Source organism: Ostrinia nubilalis, chromosome 11, assembly GCF_963855985.1.
Source record: "Ostrinia nubilalis chromosome 11, ilOstNubi1.1, whole genome shotgun sequence".
NCBI classification, from domain to species: Eukaryota; Metazoa; Arthropoda; class Insecta; order Lepidoptera; family Crambidae; genus Ostrinia; species Ostrinia nubilalis.
In genome coordinates, this window is record NC_087098.1 from 11,070,193 (window position 1) to 11,089,103 (window position 18,911).

General features: G+C 35.4%; 1 long non-coding RNA gene across 1 annotated transcript; it reads right to left on the reverse strand.

The window, feature by feature from the left end:
* Positions 1–2,052: 2,052 nt before the first annotated feature.
* LOC135076262 (uncharacterized) lies at positions 2,053–4,549 on the reverse strand. Its single transcript, XR_010258228.1, has 4 exons — positions 4,494–4,549; positions 3,701–3,915; positions 3,296–3,523; positions 2,053–2,536 (listed from the first exon to the last, which is right to left on the reverse strand). It is a non-coding gene; the product is annotated as an uncharacterized LOC135076262 (long non-coding RNA).
* Between the last annotated feature and the right edge of the window lie 14,362 nt (positions 4,550–18,911).

Consider the following 18,911-nt stretch of genomic DNA (forward strand, 5'->3'; position numbering starts at 1 on the left):
TATTAGCATAACAGAAGTAGCTACATTTCCATTTTCTATCTTCTATAGGTACTTATAATAAATCTGTAGAGAGGTCAACTCTGTACATGAAATATATTTTCAAAATAACTATCAGGGGGTGATACTGATGCCAAAAATGCAATAAGTAAAATTTTTGTCTGTCTGTCTGTATGTTCCTTATAGAAACAAAAACTACTCGACGGATTTTAACGAAACTTGGTACAATTATTCTTCATACTCCTGGGCAGGTTATAGTATACTTAGGAATTCCCACGGGAACAGGAATTAGCGGGAAAATCCTTTTGTATGAAAAATCTAAACCGCTTAAGTTAGACGCTTTAAATTTCGCACATAGGTACTTTAGTAAACTAATTCCCACGGGAACTGGAATTCGTGGGAAAATCCCTTTGTATGAAAAATCTAAACCGCTTTAGTTAGACGCTTGAAATTTGACATGTAGGTATCTTAATAAACTTAAAGCTTAGTTACAACAGGATATTGCAAAATTCCCACGTGAACGGGAAAAAACATTTGAACGAAAAAATCTAAACCGCGTAAGATAGATGAAGGGGGTAAAACGGGATCCACGCGTACGAAGTCGCGGGCGGCCGCTAGTTGCTAATAAAACTATTTATTGTCAAGAATTATATGTATGTTACAGGAAATGTATGAATTCTAGGAATTGTATACTATTCCTAGGAAAAGTATACAATTCCGAAGCTATTTAGGAAATGTATAAAATATTGCTTCAGAGATTTTTTAAAACGCACATATCCTAGGACATGTATACTTTTCCTAGGAATTTTATAGAATTCCAATATTGTATTAGGAAATGTATAAAACTAAGCGGCACAAGCGCGGTCGTGTGATCGGGTGCCCCTCAGTACGCCTAAAATTTCATTTAGCCAAACCACATTGGCCGATAGGTACTTTTAACTCACAACTATTATTGTTTAGCCTGACAGTTGTTTTCGCAATATTATACTTTGGCAAAAAAAAATACTTGCTTATTGGCATACCTTTCTTTCGGCATCACGCATATTACGCTGAAGTATTGGAAAACCCTAATTTTAACATCTCTTTTATTAAACTATTATTGGCATGAAGGTTTTAGTACTCCTGTAGCTGGATAACTAAGTCTTGGTTAGGTTAGGTTAGACTTGCGACCTTACACATACACAGCGGCCGCGGCGCGGTAGCGCCATTTAAGTTTCGGAGAAAAAAAATAAAAACCTAGCTAATTACATTTCCGATTGCTGTTTAGGAAATGTGTAAATTTCCTAGGAAATGTGTAAATTTCCTAGGAAATGTGTCTAATATTATTTACATTACACATTTCCGGGTGATTTTAGGACTTATACACAATTCCTAGGAATTGTATACAATGACGGATTTCATACATTTCCTGTAACATGTATAATAATGCGAATTCCCGTTCCCGTGGGAATTAGTTTACTAAAGTACCTACGTGCGAAATTTAAAGCGTCTAACTTAAGCGGTTTAGATTTTTCATACAAAAGGATTTTCCCGCTAATTCCTGTTCCCGTGAGAATTCCTAAGTATACTATAACCTGCCCAGGAGTATGAAGAATAATTGTACCAAGTTTCGTTAAAATCCGTCGAGTAGTTTTTGTTTCTATAAGGAACATACAGACGGACAGACAGACAGACAAAAATTTTACTGATTGCATTTTTGGCATCAGTATCACCCCCTGATAGTTATTTTGAAAATTATATTTCATTTACAGAATTGACCTCTCTACAGATTTATTATAAGTAGGTATAGATATGTAGGAGAGACGTCTTAATTACACTTTAAATCGTAGATCGATAAAGAACCCCTTTGTCAAACCGTATGAATAGCAGCAAATAGAACTTTGCGTATTGGAAAAATAGGAATGCCTACGGAAAAGCCAAACATTTTTTAAAAAGAAGTTAATATATTTTACTTACATTTAAATCCAAAAATATCTTTATTCCGACCCAAGGGTAAGTAGGCAGTTATGTAGGTATAAATGAAAATACGTATGTAGGTACTTATTATTTATTAATGGTCATGTTCTACATTTTCTATTAAATATGGGCCCAATACATCAATGATGTCGCCATCACAACAAAGTACCATAAATGGTTTAACGAGATTCCGATATTTGTGGGAATAAGTTTTTTTTTTGGTATGCATAATTGCTACTTTTTTGCACATAAATGTATGTATGTACCATCCATGATGACAATAGCCTTTCTTTGTGGTAAATCGTTTCCTGGCTTCCCGAAAAGAGACTGGAACATAAAGGTTTCTTTGGGCTACTTCCTCTCTACTAATATGTTGTAACCCTAAATGTGCTGGTACGAAATGTTCCTCCATCATACTGCGTGCTTTCATTACATATTTTGTAAGAGTACTCCTTGAAATGCCAAGTAATGTAGCTATTCTGTCATCTGAATCACCGGTCCTCAGCTTCATTAAATAAGCACCAACTGTAGTAATTCGTGCTCTCTGATAGTATCTATGGCAAAGAAGATCTGAAGGACGAATCTGAAAATAAAATAAAACATCAGATTCACAGTTCAACAATAAGAAGAGCAATATTTATATAGGATTAACGACTTTTGTGTGTAACGGAATAGTAAGATGAGTGATGAAAGATAATTTATGATTTGAACGCTGAATGATGAGGAATGATTGGTCTATGGAGGAAACGAAAGGGATGAATGAGGAACGAGGATTGAGAGTGAGAATAGTGGTAGTTTAAAAGAGTAGTCTGTTGTTATGCAGGAAGTATAAATAAAACTTTACTGAGTTTATTTGGCTCAGGGAATTTTTAACTGGCATTATAATAGTAAAAATTATGTTTAATATTATGTAAGTAATAATATTGCAATATTTTAATAATATAAGTCTATTTGTATTATACAGGGTGGAAACGATAAGTGATCTATAACACTTTTAATATTGTGTGGCTGGCATACATTTAGTATGGAGGCTGAAAACATTGAATTTTCGGATAGATCCAGTTAATTCTGTAACTATTTACTGATACCGTTAGAAAGAGCTCGTGAAGCACTTTCAGGATGAGTAACCAGTTTTTCGATATCTTGTGTAGTTTAGAAATAATCGAGTGAGATCACTTATGGTTTCCACCCTGTATAACCTGTATGGATGAGAGTAGTGGCAGATTGAAAGCAATGGAAGGAGTTGAAGGATGGGAAGGCTGATTCGGAAAAAACCTTTTTTATTATTATAATAAAACGGCATAATTATTTTTATGTATTATAAAACTGGCAGGGCTCTTACCTCTCTGGGTTGAATCCAATTTCGAACAATGTTTAATATATCTTGATTATTCTCTGTATCCAAACAATGACTTCAAGTTCGCAATAATGAACAACCACATCCAACACAAACTTGTTGGTGACCTACCGGGGCACCGGTTGGCATATCTGGAGAGTCTTGTGAAGTAGGTGTGGTATCTCTTTGCAATAATGAGTGACAAGCCCCACAGATGTAGTCATTTGCAGTAACCTGTTTAAAAATAATAATAATTAGAAATAAGTTTAAAAAAATTATCAGTTTTTTAATGTCCCGCACTTAAATTATTTTATTTTAGTATTAATTTACAGAAACCAATAACTTTACAAGAATTAGACTGATTGTATAGCCAATAACATTTTATTAAATAAGGACTTTAGCGTGCATTACCTCTAATGGAGTTAGTCGTTCCACAATTATGTTCCTGATGTTAATATGATGTTGAGTGTTAGTTCTCAGGGACATGAGCTGATGTGAACGTGTTCTAGGCTCTAGTGTTCTACTGCAAAGCACACATTTTCTGCTAAGATTTGAAGTAGATGCATTTGTGTTGTATCTTGGGCTTGGGTCCAACATGTTGTGCATATAAGATCATGAGCTCTAACCTGTAAAAATAAATAGATTCATTGCATGCCATGCCACACATACTCCTGTGCGTTGAATAAATTGAGCCGCAAACCATAAAAAAAATGATAATTCAATATTATGTGCTGTTAGAATAGAAGAATAGAAAGTATTTATTTGTTAGTAGAATTTTGGGTCAGAGGGTAGGGTTAAACAGCTTTAGTAAATAAGCATTGTTGTTATAATATTTAATTATGACGTGTTACAAACTTAGTTACAAAAAATAATAATCTAGTAGTCTTAGTTCCAAAAAACAAAACAAAACAAGCTTTCATTGAGAGCAGGGAGATAGTGTCAAAGTAAATAATTCCTTAGATTTACACCAAAACCAGCTGGATTGTCAACATAATTGTTGTTTCGCTCATGCCTCCATTGCGCTGTACCATCGACTAGTTTCTTACAATCGAATCGGGCCTGGCTGTCCACACTGTCCAGGGTTGAACCACAGATAATAGCGGAACATTCATTTCAAGACAACCCGCCATGAGAATGGCAATTCAGAAGTTTGGCAAGGCTAGTACTTATTCATAAGATTGCAGAGCAAAATGTAGGTACTTACCGATCGAGGTGCTGCCCATTGTTGTGTATAATTAAGTTGCTCATTTTCTAACACCTGATATGAACCTCCTCTGTTGCAAATTGTCTATGGTACTTTAAGAATGATACAAGTGACATCTTTGTGGAAAATATCTTGATCTTAAAATAACAGAAATGTAGCTCATTTATTAAGTTGAATAAAGCCTAGTTTCTGAAGGCCGTATCTTTTCATTTGTAACAATTTATTCAACTTAATTGTGACAATGTCTCATAACGAAACTGTGTCGTCGAGTTCCATCACGAGAGGTTCTCGTTATCTAAATCCGGAAAAATTTTCAACGGATCCAAGTACGCCCGGTGCAGAGCTCCAATGGAGTCATTGGCTGCATACATTCCAAAACTTCATATCAGAAGAGATAAGTAATGCTAGTCCTGACTTAAAATTAAAGCTACTTATCAACTATTTGGCGCCTGGAGTCTTTGCTATAATAAAAGGATGTGCCAGTTATGACGAAGCAATAGAATTACTTAAAAAATCATACGAGAAACCTCGGAATCGTATTCTGGCTCGGCACATCCTATCAACAAGACAGCAAAAGCCTGAGGAATCTATACGTGATTATGTTCGTGCCTTGAAACTGTTAGCCCAAGATTGTGATTTTCACGCTGTGACTGCCGAACAAAATCAAAACGATTTCATGTGTATTGCATTCATATCGGGTATCAACTCTCAAAGAATCCGTCAAAGACTGTTGGAAAATTTGACATTGTCATTCGATGACGCACAGAACCAGGCACTGACACTTGAAACCGCCGAAAAAAGTTTGCACTCTTTCTCAATTTCATCTAATCCGACCTCATTGCTTAACGCTATACCGGTTCAACCAGAACAAGAAAAGGAGGTCGATGATAATTTAGCCGCTGTTAATTTCGGTCATAAAAAACGTCGATGTTTTTTTTGCGGTGGTAATGTACATCAACGTATAAAGTGTCCTGCGTTTCATTCGCAATGCCAATTATGCTCCAAGAAAGGACATTTTGCAAATGTATGTCGGAGCAGTGGTGGAACGAGTCCTAAAATGAATGCTGTAACTCAAGATACACCTACGGAGGCAGCGTCGGTAATTGCAGCCGCTCCAGGAAGTCTGCGAAAAGCGACTATCCCCATAACTATTAACGACTACCTTGCAGACGCACTCGTTGACACAGGAAGTTCAGTAAGCTTTATTGACAAAGGTTTGGCTGAAACATTAAAACTAAAGAAGAAACGTTGCAGTCAGTCTATTACACTAGCATCGCTAAGCCATACCTCTATCGTAGAAGGATCGTGTTCCGTAACTTTAAAGATCGATAAACATATTTACCCGAAACGGAATTTGCTGATTGTAAACAACTTGTGTGCAGACGTCATAATTGGGCATGATATACTAAAAACACATTCTTCGCTCATTTTGAACTTCGGTGGTGAGGAGGAGCCCCTCAGCGTCTGTAACGTAATGGAAGCCTCGGTTCCTCCTGCTTCAATTTTCACAAATCTCACTCCTTCTATTAAGCCCATTGCTATCAAGTCCAGGAGGCACAACGATGAAGACGAAGCCTTTATCAAAGTAGAGGTGAACAAACTACTTGAAGATGGCGTCATAAAGCCAAGTGTGTCTCCCTGGAGAGCACAAGTTCTCGTCGCTGGAGGAGGCAACCACAGAAAGCGACTTGTTATTGATTACTCAAGAACTATCAATATTTTTACCGAACTGGACGCCTATCCCTTGCCAAAAATAAATTCAATAATTTCAAAAGTTTCCAAATTCAACTTTTTTAGTCAAATCGATTTGAAAAGCGCTTATCATCAAGTGCCCATACTGAAAAAAGAACAGAAGTTTACTGCCTTCGAAGCATGTGGAAAACTGTACGAATTTACTCGAATCCCATTTGGCGTTACTAACGGCGTAGCCGCTTTCCAGCGAACACTAGAATTCATCATAGAAAAGGAAAATTTAGTTGGAACCTATGCTTATCTCGATGATGTGACCATCTGTGGCGTGACTAAGGCCGAACACGATAAAAATCTTAATGCCTTTCTACAGGCGGCTGAAAAATATAGACTTACATTGAATAAAGAAAAGTGCACCTTTTGTTCGGAAACCATTAATCTTTTGGGTCACACCATCACCAATCAGACAATCAAACCTGACAAATCAAGAATACAACCTTTACTCGATCTTCCTGAGCCTAAAGATTCAATGTCACTCAAAAGGGTTTTAGGATTATTTGCACATTATAGCCCATGGGTAAGAAACTTTTCTCATAAATTGAGGCCATTGATAGATAGTACCGAATTTCCTCTTTCTAATGAAGCATTATCAAGCTTTAACAATTTAAAGACTGAGCTCGCTAACGCTAGTTTACATGCAATTGATCTTAAAGCTACTTTCACTGTCGAAACGGATGCATCAGAATATGCGATTGGAGCCATTTTATCACAGGGCGAACGACCTGTAGCTTACTTTTCTCGTTCATTATCTCCACCTGAGAGACGCCACTCTTCAATAGAAAAGGAGGCGTGTGCCATCGTTGAAGCACTTCGCAAGTGGCGCCACTTCCTTTTAGGAAGGCATTTTGTTTTAATCACTGACCAGCAGTCAGTAGCGTTTATGTTGCAAGCTCACCATTCAAGCAAAATTAAGAATGAAAAGGTAGAGCGTTGGAGACTCGAGCTATCAGCATACAAATATGATGTTATATATAGACCGGGGAAGGAGAATTTGGCCGCTGATGCACTGTCTCGCGTTTGTGCTCAGATACACACCAACGTCACAAATAAACTAATTGAGTTGCACAACGCTCTTGGACACCCTGGTATTACTCGTATGACTCATTGGATCAGAACTAAAAATTTGCCATACTCTGTCACTGATATAAAAGCGATTACTTCTGCTTGCAGAATTTGTGCTGAAATCAAACCACAATTTCACAAAACTCAAGGAAAGCTTATTAAGGCGATAGCTCCTTTTGAACGACTAAGCATTGATTTCAAGGGCCCATTACCTTCAAAGAGCAAGAATAGATACATCCTCACTATTATCGATGAATTCTCTAGATTTCCATTCGCATATCCTTGTCAAGATTTATCTGCAGACACTGTAATCAGATGCCTTAAAGATATTTTTTTTATGTTCGGCACTCCTCTCTTTGTCCATTCTGATAGAGGCTCTGCTTTTGTGTCAGAACGAGTGCAGCAGTTCTTGCTTTCTTTAAACGTGGCAAGTAGCCGGACTACTCCATATAATCCACAAGGTAATGGACAAGTTGAACGTTTAAACGGGACATTGTGGAGGACAGTGCAACTTTTCCTAAAATCTAAGGGCCTGGAAGTGACGGATTGGGAACAAGTGCTATCCGAATCTTTACATTCTATACGTTCTTTACTTTGCACGGCCACAAATTGCACTCCTCACGAACGTTTGTTTTTCCACCCTCGACGAACAATGAATGGGCAGTCGATACCATCATGGTTATCGTCTTCTGGGACCGCTCTCATGAAAAGGAATGTTCGTGCTTCAAAGTACGACCCCTTAGTGGAAGAGGTCGAACTTTTACAAACAAATCCATCATATTCGTATATAAGATTACAAGATGGTAGAGAGACCACCGTTTCAAACAGACATTTGGCTCCTTTACCGGATGGAGAGGATGATTCCTGTCAAGAAGAGCCATCAGACTTAGATGAAATAGTTCAGGAATCTGAATCTGTTCAGCAGCCTGAACTTGGTCAAGAAACTGGTGTTGCTGAAGAGCCAGAGGCAAACCTGAGCCGGCGTTCCCACAGGGCTCGCAGAAGACCAGGCTATCTAGAAGATTTCGTTTGTGATAATGACTAAAGTGTACCTGGACATTGAAATATAGCGAGGGAGAATGATATGAACCTCCTCTGTTGCAAATTGTCTATGGTACTTTAAGAATGATACAAGTGACATCTTTGTGGAAAATATCTTGATCTTAAAATAACAGAAATGTAGCTCATTTATTAAGTTGAATAAAGCCTAGTTTCTGAAGGCCGTATCTTTTCATTTGTAACAACACCATAGAACCACCAGCCGAGCCTTGGCCGAGCCACACAAAAACAGTAAATCCCAGGCTGAGTATGTCGTTATTGCAATCAATCAGAGTCCGTTTGAATAGCCAAGTTTGTAGTTAATAAAGTTCCGAAAATAAAAGCTAAAACACAAACGAATCACAAAGAAGGATCAAGCAAGACAGCAACACAGCAAGAGTGAGTGAGAGAGAAAAGGTGATTTTTTTTTTTTTTTTTTTTTTTAACAGATTTAACGGCTTCGGATAGTATCCTTACGGCCAAATCTTTAGTGCGATATTTCTTTCTTTGTATTTTCATTCATGAGTAGGTACTTTCTGAGTGTTTTCAATGGATTTCTGTTCTTCTGTATCTTAGTTGAAATGTCTTCATAAATTTATATGTGTATTTACAATGTACTGGTAAATATGTGGGTACGTCTTTTCATTCGCTAGTATGGATGGCAAGAGGCGGGGAATATTTTCATCTTCTTGATAGATCTTCAGTAAGCCATCCACTAGCAGAAGCCTTTCCAAATTAAAGGCTGGGCACTGAAGAATAAGATGGTCTAAGTCTGCCGCATCTGCCTGGCAAAATTCACATTTATCTGTAGTGACCATTTTAATCCGTTTAAGGTGGGTTGGAAATTTTGCGTGTCCAAGTCGTAAGCGATTCATTGTAGTGATGAAACTTCTTGAGGTAGAACTTTGCGACTTGCAGTACCATGGTTTTCTTGGAAGTTTCTGTTGTATTTGTCCATACCATTTTCCTTTGGTTAATTTAGTGATATTCCACTCTTCGTGCCAATTATCGAACATACGGGTTTTCAAGATGGAGTCATAGTCTGAGATGGGTACAGGGGGCGCTGGATACCGTGAATCGCCACTATATGGACTTTCTATCTTCATCAATCTGTCCACTATTTCATTGCCAGTAATCCCAGAATGCGAGGGGACCCACATAAACTCTATTTGCTTGCAATCATTATTCAATAATATTTCTCTTATTTTCGTTATGTAGATGTTGGTCTTGTAATGAATATGAGTGTTTTGAAGACAAGTGAGGACACTCAAGGAGTCGGTAACAATCAAGAAAGTATTCTCATCTCTTATTCCTCCAATATATTGCAATGCAGTATATATTGCATAGGCTTCCGCTGTGAAAATTGAGGCGTTCTTATCAAGTGTAAAACATCTCCCAAACTTAACTCTTGAATCATAATACGCTGCTTTAGTGTTTTCCTCAGTTTTAGAACCGTCTGTGTATATCTTCCGATGCCGAACCTTTTCGCTATTTACAAATTGGACAAACTCATAGTTGTTATTAACTTTCTTCAAGCAAACCATTGGTATCTTAGTCTGAATTTCTAATGTACTTAGATCCCAATTTACCCTATGGTCTATGCATTTACAAATTTCTTTTAGTTCATTTAAATGCTCACATTGCAAAAGACAATTGTTGTAATACAAATTAAAGTACATTTTATTACTTAAAATCTTAACATAAAACTTTTCTGTTAAATATCTAAGTCTAACTAAGATTGGTGGAATCCCGGACTCTATTTCTAAGGAATTTATTGGAGTTGAACAAAAAGCTCCAGTTATAATTCTTAATCCCTTGTTTTGAATGACTTCTAGCTTACGATACAAAAAATTACTTAGATATCTCCCATAAACAATAAGTCCATAGTCATAATGAGATCTAACTATTGCCTTAAAGACCATATTTAAAATTTTTGGGTCCATTCCCCACGTAACACTTGCTAAGTGTCTCATGATATTTACAGTTTTTTGCATTTTATCTACAATTTTAAGCACATGAGAATGAAAAATTAATTGAGAGTCAAAAATAATACCTAAAAATCTCTTTTCTTCCACTAATTGAATATTTACAGAATTATATACAATATTTACATGGTCACGAGACTGAGAATCATTTTTCTTAGTGAAAATCATGGCCGAGCTTTTAGTGGGATTTACATCTAGTTTCAACTTAACATTATAATACAAATATAATTGACGTAAAGCTTCATTAATAGTAAATTCGGCAAGTGATAAATTTCTATTAGTAGTGTACAACACAATATCATCTGCATATTGCAAAACCGATAATCTAGGAACTGAAATAAACCTATGTATTTGAGATGTGTACAGCAAGTAAATCAAGGGTGATAAGGTGGCCCCCTGAGGAACCCCTTTATAAACTAATTTTGGACCATGAAGGACATTGTTGAACTTTAAATAAACGGTACGCGAATAAAAAAAATCAAAAATCCATTTGCACACTTTACCTGGGATATTGAAGCTATGTAGAATCTCAACAAGGGTTAAAAGATTGACGTTATCAAACGCTCCACTCACATCTAAGAAGGTACATAATAAATAACTGTGATCACAAAAAGATTCTTGAATATCACCTGTGAACTTTACAAGACTATCTAATGTAGAACGGCCTTTACGAAACCCAAATTGATCGTGTGGGATAATTAATCTAGATTCCACAAAAAGTTCTAATCTAGTCTTTAACATATTTTCAAAAATTTTCCCTACACAAGAAGATAAAGAAATAGGTCTGTAAGAATCAGCATATTTAGGATCCTTATCCGGTTTGAGAATAGGAACTACAGCGATAGTTTTCCATGACTTTGGTATTAAGCCAGCGGACCACAAATTGTTGAAAATATCAAGCAAAATTAATTTAGCTGAAGGGTCTAAGCGTTTAATCAAAATATACGGAATATCGTCAAGTCCTGGAGAAGTGTCTTTTTTAGAATTTAAAGAAAAATTAAATTCTGTTTCAGAAAAAAGTGAATTCAAATGTATATTAAAATCATTAAAAACAAATAAATTGTTGAGGTGGTCAGTATCTACAGAATCATGATTAGGAGCTATTTTATCAAAAAAATCTTGTAAAAATTCTTCATCTTTGCTATCAGGCTTTGAAGCTTTTCTATTAAAAACTTTAATGAACTTCCATATTTTGCTGATTGGTGTACAACGATCAAAGCTAGAACACAATTTTTTCCAACTGATTATCTTTTGTTCTTTAATAATCAATCTTTTAGATGCTTCAAGTTTTTTATAAATAATGTAATTTTCTATTGTTGGATGACGTCTATACATATGAAGAGCTAATTTAGTTTCCTTAACTGCGTTGGAACAAGTTTCATTCCACCATGGCATAGGCTTATAAACTTTGCGTCTATTATTACTATCATAAGTGTGTATCGGTATAAAATCTTTTCTCAAAGCATTTAATAAGTCACAAAATTCTGCATAAGCAAAGAGCGGGTCTGGATAATCAAGAAGATGATTAAAAATCGTTCTAGACTTGATCGTATAGCCTAACCAGTCAGCTTTTTTGTAAATAAACTTTTCAAAACTACAGGAGTCTTGGTATATTTCACAATCATAATTTAAGTTAACTAAAGTAGGAAAATGATAGCTACCTAAGGTATCCTCTGTATAAACTGACCACTCTGCTGAAGCTGCTAATGAAGGAGATACGAATGCAATGTCGATTGCTGATGCCGAATGATTGGGACGGCATAGTGTGGTAGGCTGACCATCGTTTAATATATACAAATTAATTTCATCCAGCATATCATAAATCTGAATACCTCTTGGCTTGTTTGTAGAAGACCCAAATGCTGTATGATGGGCATTGAAGTCGCCCATTACTAGAACTGGAGAAGGTAAAGAACTAATCATATTTTTTAAATTATTTACTGGAAAACGACCAGGACGTGGAGGACAATACGCACCCAAAACTGTTATTGAACTATTACGATTTACTTTTACACTAATGGCTAATGTTTGGATTCTATCATTACTTGCTGTAACAATTTCTGATGTTAAAAGAGAGTTTTTACAAATAATGGCAACACCACCGTAACCAGTGTCACTGTCATTTCTAAATATTTTATAACCTCTAAATTTTACTGAATCTGATGATTTTAACCAAGTTTCATTGAGAATTAAAATATCAATATTGAGTGTAATTAAAAGCTCACTTACGAAGGGAGTCTTAGGCTTAAGACTCTGAATATTGTGTTGAACAATAACTAAAGATTTACTATCCATTTTGAGAAACTTTCTTTAAAAACATTTCTTTAATATTAGAGGAATTAATTGGCAAGCTGTTTTCTTTATCACAAAAAGTTAATAAAGTATCAACAATAGCTTTAATAATTAGATCATTATTGATAACATCAGTCAACAAGTTTTTATTTTTAATCTCTTTCGTGTCTTTAACATTTTGTTGTTGAGGTCGGGAACCTACTGCTTTGGCAAAAGATTTGTTTAAAGTTGGGAAGAAAGAACCCAAAGTAGTTTTGTTCATTATTTTATATTTGTTTTCTTCAATTTTCTGTTGTTTAACTGGACAAATCCTTGCCACAGCAATATGCTCGCCTTTACAATTGACACATAGAGGTTTGTTTGCGTTAGTACATTCTTTGTATGAGTGAGGTTGTGAACATATGGAGCATACGATGTTCCTTTTACAAAATTTAGTAGTATGACCAAATGCCATACATTTATAACACTGCATTACAGGCTTAATGTATTCAGTTACAGGTACAATGCTTAGACCATAGTTAACATGCTCGGGGAGTACATTACCTGCAAAGGTCAGAGATACAGTTTGCAATGGGATGATACCTTCAGGAGTGCGCTTCGTGAACCTTCTGACTGCCAGGATCTCCTGTGAACTGAGAAGTTTGTCAAATAGATGTTTGCAGCTAAGATCTGTGGGAATGTATCGTATAACTCCTATGCATTCTGATGTTGCCGCAGGGATGAAGGCTTTGATGTCATGAGAAGACAAGAATGTTGAGTTAAACAGTAACGCATTAGCATTCTTTGCATTATCAAAAATAACAGCATACCGCATTGCATTCACTCGTTTTATTTCTTTGACTCCCTTGTTGTACCGACTAAAAATGCTATTTAGGTAGATAGGGTCCTTGTTTCCAAACTTTACAGTGTCATTTGTGCTTTGTATGTATACAGGAAATATACAACCTGGAGAATTATCAGGATAACAACGTATATGGTTCTTCTTGTAGTATGGTGCATGTATAGACTCATCATCTTGTACTTCATCTACTTTTCTCTTCTTAGTATTATGCTTGGGGTCTTTACCCCCACTGTCAGAACTCATCTCGCCACTACAGCCGCTAATTTACTGTAAGATTAACTATTTAATTAAATTTTATTAAACTCGCAAAGAAAAAGTTGAACCTCCCGCCTCGAGAGCTTCCCGCCAAAAAAACAGAGAAAAGGTGATGCGAGTGAATGACAATTTGACTAACAAATAGGGATGTCCATTTAGAATAGACATAATCGATTAAATTGATCGTTTTTGAAAAATTTTATTTTTAAACATTGTGTTGCTATAAATATTTATTTTATTTATTTAATAGGACAACCAACAAGACATACACTGGAAGACAATCAATATTTACAACGTATTTAACTTAATCTAAGTGCTGCCTTAATTATAGGTTGCCACGGCATGCAATAGTGGTCTTATACATAAACAGTGTCTACACTTAAAGAAAAGAGTAAATATGTAAATGTAGGTAAATAAATGTGATTAAATATACATAAAATGCAATAATCCACTGAAGCGCTGCGGGCGCGGCGGATCTGCGCCCGTCTAAAGGTCTAATGATTAGACTCTAGTCTAATCGATCATACCATTATTTACTTAAATCGAATTAAAAAAGCGCATCTCTGTCTCTGCTCTGTCAATATGTCGGTGACTTTGATTTCGTTTAAATACTTTTAAAATATTTTTTCGAACTGCAACTTGTCCGATAGGTTTGGACACTTGCAAGTAAATAAATAAAATATACATAAAATTATGGTAGGGTAATTGCGCCGGTTTTCCGTCCAGCTCCTGTTTTCGTCCATTTGACCGACTTGCCACAAACAAATACGGAAAATTAGAATACAAACCTAACTTTCCGTGCAAGTTTGCACTTGTTACAATCTATAATATCTAAGTAACAGTTCTGCCTGCATGAAAATGTAATTTGACAAGTAATAACTCCAAAAAAATCTACGGAAGTTGCTGTTGCACACAGGTATAGCCTGACCAGGAACATAAAAACCCTGGCATAGAGGCGCGTCAATTGCATTTGATAGTGCAACACTGAGTACAGTCGTACCTGTGTTAAATTTATAGGCTAACTTTATGTATCAGGATTCAGGATTACGGGCTAATTTGATATTTTCATAAATTAACGAAAAAATATTATTATAGGTAACCTGGTTTAAATAAATTAAATGAAACCATCAATCGAGCTAGTAGGATTTATTTTATTATTCATCAATAATCAAATTCAGAACTTGAATACTCAACTGCAATGTTTGCTCATGAACGCTTCAAACTCGGTACTTCTTTCCCAATTCCATAAAATTCAACACTTAGAAAGTGACAAAAAATTTTAAAATAGGTAGTTGAAACAAACCACAGCTAATTTTCATAGTGGACTGTACTATGCGATAAACATGTCAGTCAATTTGACAACCTTTGTCGGAAACATTATTCAATGAAAATATTGTCCGAACCCTTAGTATTTCTCTTCGACAAATACTTTAACACATTGTAAACCACTTTTCTTTCACGACTATAAAAAGATTTTAGCAATTTAATTCACAAAATCAATTGCGCACATTTAAAATAAAGTTTGTTTACACTTTGACAGCAATAGACTGACATGCAAGGTGACATGACAATGAAGTTTTCAATTACTGTTGCCATTAAAAGAAATTAGTACCATTAGTTTTCCGCAACATGGCGAGGGTTTTTATGTTCCTGGTCAGGCTATAAATGGAAAACGTCGTCAAGTTAGAAAAAAAACGTGCCGGTAGGGAACTTTCATGGTATGTTTAATTACTGTTTTAGCTACTTTACGTAATGTTTTTGGCACGTATGTCTAATTATTAGCATAATAAACACTATTTTAAGGGTTTATTAAAGTTTTTGTATAGAAATCTTAGATAATTAAGTGGACTAATACTAGCATAACAATTTTGCAAGATTTTGGTTTTCGTCCACGTGGACGGAAACCCTGACACCTAGTTAATATTTTAAATAATCATTTTACTTCAATGGACCTACAAAATACAATGCTTTTTCTTCCAATATGATCTTTATTGCTATTACATTAAACATTTTAGTTTACGTCCACTTTTTAACAGTGATAAACCCCTAAAAACCGTTAAAAAGATGTGGACGAAAACAAAAAACAGCTTTAAACGTTGTTGTGTTTTCGTCCATGACGTCATGAGCAAGCACTGGAGTGGACGAAAACCAAAATTAGCTATTCCTGTAGATTAGTTTTCGTCCATTTGTCCTTCGACCTATTGCAATATTCGCCTAAATTTAGGTAAGAAACTTATTTAAATCTTTTTGATATCATTTGAAAGCTAACAAAATTACCTTTCAAATGATATACCACAATCCATAGTTACTGTATTGTAGAATTGGTTTTAAGTTAATAATTCAACTGCACCCTTTTTTCTACACAGTGGTCGAAATCTAGCGTACACTAGGACGAAAACTGATTTTTTTGGACGAAAACTAGTGAAATCGCCTCTTTTGCATAAAATATTTTTTATAAAAAAACCCGTGGTATTTACTTATTGTCATATAATATTAACGTAAAGTAGACTATATAAGGACTAAAATGACATATGAGACATATGAGTAAAGGTATTTTAAGATATTCATTTCGCATCACAAAGTTGGCAACTCCGATAATTGGACGAAAACTAGCGCACTTACCCTACATACTAAGTCTTTGAAAATCTTAGGGCGATTTTTATCAATGTCCTTTGTCTGCTCGATTGCATTGATGGTAAGGAGCAATGGTATTATCTATAATATCATTGGTAAGGAGGGACTGTTCTAAATACATATTATGATAGTTGAGATTGCTGAGAATATTTCCGGGTCGATCGCTTCCACCTTCGGCCTAGATAGTACCTACCTACCTACTTATACGCCAAACTATCTTATGATTGTTATGCATTGTTAAGTAGGGTTATAATACCTAATTATGATTGTTATGCATTGTAAGTAGGGTTATAAATAATTATAATTTACATAAGCAGCAGGTCGGTTATTTTTATTTAGGCAAATGTAATATTTTAAAAGACAATACGTACGATCAGATATTAAGATCAAAGATAAAGATTTCTGCTGTGAAAAAAAATATAAAACAGCTAACTTCTATATCAAGTTCCAACGTCGCTATACGTACCTACCTACTTAATGCTACTGGATTATACGTTCATAGCTCAGAAGTTTAGTCCTTTTTCAGCAGTGTTTAGTAAGAATATTATTACAAATGGGCTTTTAGGGATTTTGTTCACATGGAATAAACGACAAAGTTCTTAGTTACTTATCCAATAGGTAGTAGTAACATATATGTAGAAAACAGGAACTTAGATGCCAACGAAAGAAAATAGGCTATCAAATGTTGTTTTGGGGACTTACCTTTATAAAAATATCACATTTAAAAATTCATACCATTTGTTGTTATTTAAAAAACAATGTCAATTTTGACGATTAACTGAAAGTCTATTATCTATGAATATAGTAGCGATATATGGTATCCAGCGGCAATGGCAGTGCAAAATTTTGACAATGATTGTAGTTATCATACTTCGAGTTTGTCCATGGAGACGGCAAAAGTCCTTTAGTTGGCCATAAAGTAAACTTAACGGAAAATGTTACTTATAGCCTGACCAGGAACATAAAAACCCTCGCCATGTTGCGGAAAACTAATGGTACTAATTTCTTTTAATGGCAACAGTAACTGAAAACTTCATTGACATGTCACCTTGCATGTCAGTCTATTGCTGTCAAAGTGTAAACAAAGTTTATTTTAAATGTGCGCAATTGGTTTTATGAATTAAATTGCTAAAATATTTTTATAGTCGTGAAAGAAAAGTGGTTCACAATGTGTTAAAGCATTTGTCGAAGAGAAATACTAAGGGTTTGGACAATATTTTCATTGAATAATGTTTCAGACAAAGGTTGTCAAATTGACTGACATGTTTATCGTATAGTACAGTCCACTATGAAAATTAGCTGTGGTTTGTTTCAACTACCTATTTTAAAATTTTTTGTCACTTTCTAAGTGTTGAATTTTATGGGATTGGGAAAGAAGTACCGAGTTTGAAGCGTTCATGAGCAGACATTGCAGTTGAATATTCAAGTTCTGAATTTGATTATTGATGAATAATAAAATAAATTCTACTAGCTCGATTGATGGTTTCATTTAATTTATTTAAATCAGGTTACCTATAATAATATTTTTTCGTTAATTTATGAAAATATCAAATTAGCCCGTAATCCTGAATCCTGATACATAAAGTTAGCCTATTAATTTAACACAGGTACGACTGTACTCAGTGTTGCACTATCAAATGCAATTGACGCGCCACTATGGCAGGGTTTTTATGTTCCTGGTCAGGCTATAATTGATACCGAGGCGCAACCTGGAAGCATTGCTAAGTGTGCTCCTCGTTACTGGTTCATCGTTCGTCATCGTCATTGTTCGTAAAAACCGGGTCGCGGCAGGCAAATAATAAAATTAGTCTTATGTCTTCTCCCTTATTAACTTCGATGGATAAATAGCTAAACCTCCTTGCGCGTAACTGACGTTTGTTGGAAAACCGATTTTTTCAGGCCATCGGATTTTAATTTCAAAAGTCATTGACCAATCCCAGTTCATATAATAACTATTATGACGTTTTCTATTGGCCAAAAGATTTAACTCTCTAAAAATCCGCGTGCAACCATATCCTGCTTAAATATTGTGCACTTTATTCAGCACAGATTAAACAAGCTAAATGACAAATAGAATAGATTGAAATGACAGATTGCACTTGATTCTCTAGTATTTGAATGGATATCAGTGATTTTTGAAAATCAGACAAAACTACGCACTTTTGACAAATAGCTGCTTCTATTTATTTGTGTTGCGAAAACTGTTGAATAACATGAAATGAGTGAATAGAAATTGGCTCTACATATTAAAAAGTAATAGATTTTCTATCAAAGTACAATTAAGTAAAGTATGTTCGTGTATGTTTTAATCGTGTTGGGGGATATTGAATTTCTAATTATTTCAAAAACTATAAACAAAAGCACGTCGAAGTATCGATATCGGCAGTCGCTCCGCCCCGCTCTAAATGGGATCGTGGCGGCGCAGGCGCAAGCGGCCAGGTGCAATTGCATGCAATTTACGTCAGCACAGACCGGCGCAATTACTATGTCGGGACAAAGAAAAATTGATTTTTTTCAATGTTGGTTTAACGTTGACCGTGTAATTATCGACTGCGCGGTATT